Source organism: Penaeus monodon, chromosome 5, assembly GCF_015228065.2.
Source record: "Penaeus monodon isolate SGIC_2016 chromosome 5, NSTDA_Pmon_1, whole genome shotgun sequence".
Lineage (NCBI taxonomy): Eukaryota > Metazoa > Arthropoda > Malacostraca > Decapoda > Penaeidae > Penaeus > Penaeus monodon.
In genome coordinates this window covers 23,237,007-23,239,506 of record NC_051390.1, presented here as the reverse complement: position 1 = coordinate 23,239,506, position 2,500 = coordinate 23,237,007, and positions in this window count along the sequence as shown.

The following is a 2,500-nucleotide window of genomic DNA, read 5'->3' as shown; positions in this document are numbered from 1 at the left end:
GACTGTATGAGTATGCTAGCAACTATTTTCAGGTATAATTTTGTATTCTTGCAAGTTGCTAAATGTACTGGGACTTGTGTCCCTTATGGCCCTTCATTTTAAATAGTCCTAAGATACATAGAAAATGGGCTAAGTGTATATTTTCTGTGCTTCTAGTTTCTCACTCGGTGACATGATGTGAGACCCCTGGTATGGCATTTTAAGTCCTGTTGTGAGTAGGCTAGAATGGCACTGACAGGGGGGCAGGTCAATAGGCGTATGTTACCAATGAAAATTAACCCTATGGATCCGGGTGCCTTGCAGACCATAAATTCTGGACATTAGGCTTTATTGAATGGCAACTATCCTGTGTGTGTGGCTTGTAGACTGCTCATGTGTGGTATTTAGACTCCTTGTCTCTGCTTTGCAGTGTTGTTTCTTATTTATGTTTTTTTTTTTCTTTCTTTCTTTTCATTTCATTTCATTTTCCATGGTATATGCTGTTTCAAGATGGTAACAGTCTGTTTTCCTTGCACAGATTACATATCATCTCTTTAGGTAGTCTACAAGTCTGTACAATAACAATAAGTAACATTTTGTTATGTATCATTTTTTAACATTTTCATATTCAGTATTCTGTAAAACACGCTGCACTACTGGATTCAAAACATCGAAAAAGTGTTCTCCCTGGAGCCGGTGCCTTTCCAAGCCTGGCTCATGCATGGGACATTCCACCCTTATTTATCAATGGAAGTAATGCAAGAGCCCCTTTCTAAATGCACACTGAGTCTAATCTTCCTCTAAGAGTTTTGTGCACTCATGATGACTCATTCCCATCACCCTGGCCTGCAGACAAATTTTTCATGTCAGCATATTCCCGTCACCATAGGCTTCAGCCAAATTTTTTCATAACGTGACAGTTAAATCAATTGGATCCAGAAGGTTAATTTTCATAAGGCACATGTGACTGTATTATAGGCATAATTAACCCTTGGATGCTCAGTATGTATAATGCTGTATGTCTGCATAATGATTTCAACTCTTTGGTGATGAGTAATGTCCTATTGTGTCATAGTGAAAAATCCCAGATGATCACATCCTTGGGATGTTATCTTGTGTGCCCAACCATGACTTACCCAAGCACAGAAAGGCATGCATTATTTTATGCCTTCTTTCCAGATGTATCAAATAATTGTTATGTTGGTAGCGGTTAATAATGTATAGGTCATGGATGTCAAGTCACTCCTCAGGTTCATAATTGGTGTCAGACAGTCCCATGCACTTGTTTGAGTTTTTCTGCAAATTTATGCTTGCTAACAACTGGGTTACTTGTGGGCATGTTATCTTTTCTTTATTATCAGTCTAATAGTGTATTAATACTATATTGTGGTTCAGAGGTGAAGAAAGAAAAACAAAAATTACCATTTAAATGATGCGTATGGTTTATCTTGAATATCCTGAATGTGATACAAAGAGCTGTACAAGTGTTAGTTAATAAGGGAGGGTTGTTATTTATCGATATCAATGCAGCATTGCATTATTTCATCTTTCATAAATATACCTCAGTACATCTGACTTAGGATTTTAATTGCTAAATCAATTTCTACCGAGTGCCCACGGGGAGTGAGCGTAAAACTTCGCTATCATTACTCTAGTATGAGTAGATAGGTAATGTCTATGGAGCTAGTAAGATCCTAGTTGCACACTCCTTTTAGTGGGTTGTGTGGCATGGTTGGTTTAGCACTGGCCTCCGGTTTCGTACCCGGAGTGACCTAGGTTCGAGTCCAGGTCTGGGAGGGTTGTTATTTATTTAAGCTTAGGAGACTGATACTGTATTCATATTTTGTTTTTTATATAGATGTTTGATAACATGGAATGTACTATGGAATGGAGATTGACGAGGAAAAGTTCAATAAGGATACCATTAAGACACTGTACAGCAGTGTTAAGCAGAGGAGAACATGTGATGTTTTTGTAGATACTTTGAAGAGGTGAAAATTGTACATGGATTTCTTGTTACTTCACAGATTTAATGCATTAGATCATTTGCCATCATATGTCTTCCTTATGAATCCTGTTGAATAAGGTAAAAATATTGTGGATTTATGCACAGTTGATAAATAAATAACCTTTTTATTACATATACCTTTGGTATTGAAAAGAGAGAACTCACTACCCAGAAATTGGTTTGCGTGTGTGTCTTTGCGTGCATGTCTTTGTGTGCGTGTCTTTGTGTGTGTGCATGCATGTGTGTGTGTGTGTTTGCGTGCATGCGTGTGCGTGTGTGTGCGTGTCATATCATAGAAAGAAAGAAAGTAATTATAGAGTAACATGTTTGATGCAGTTGTTGGATAAGATTACTTGGATAAGATACACAAGATTCAGATTGCCTTAGGATGCAAAGTGAAAATGGATCTGTTAGGTATAATTCTCATACTTGGAAGGGAGAAGAGAAATTGAAGGCTAATGTATTTTAAAAATGATGGGATTTGAAGGGATAAGAGCAACATGGTGTGATATC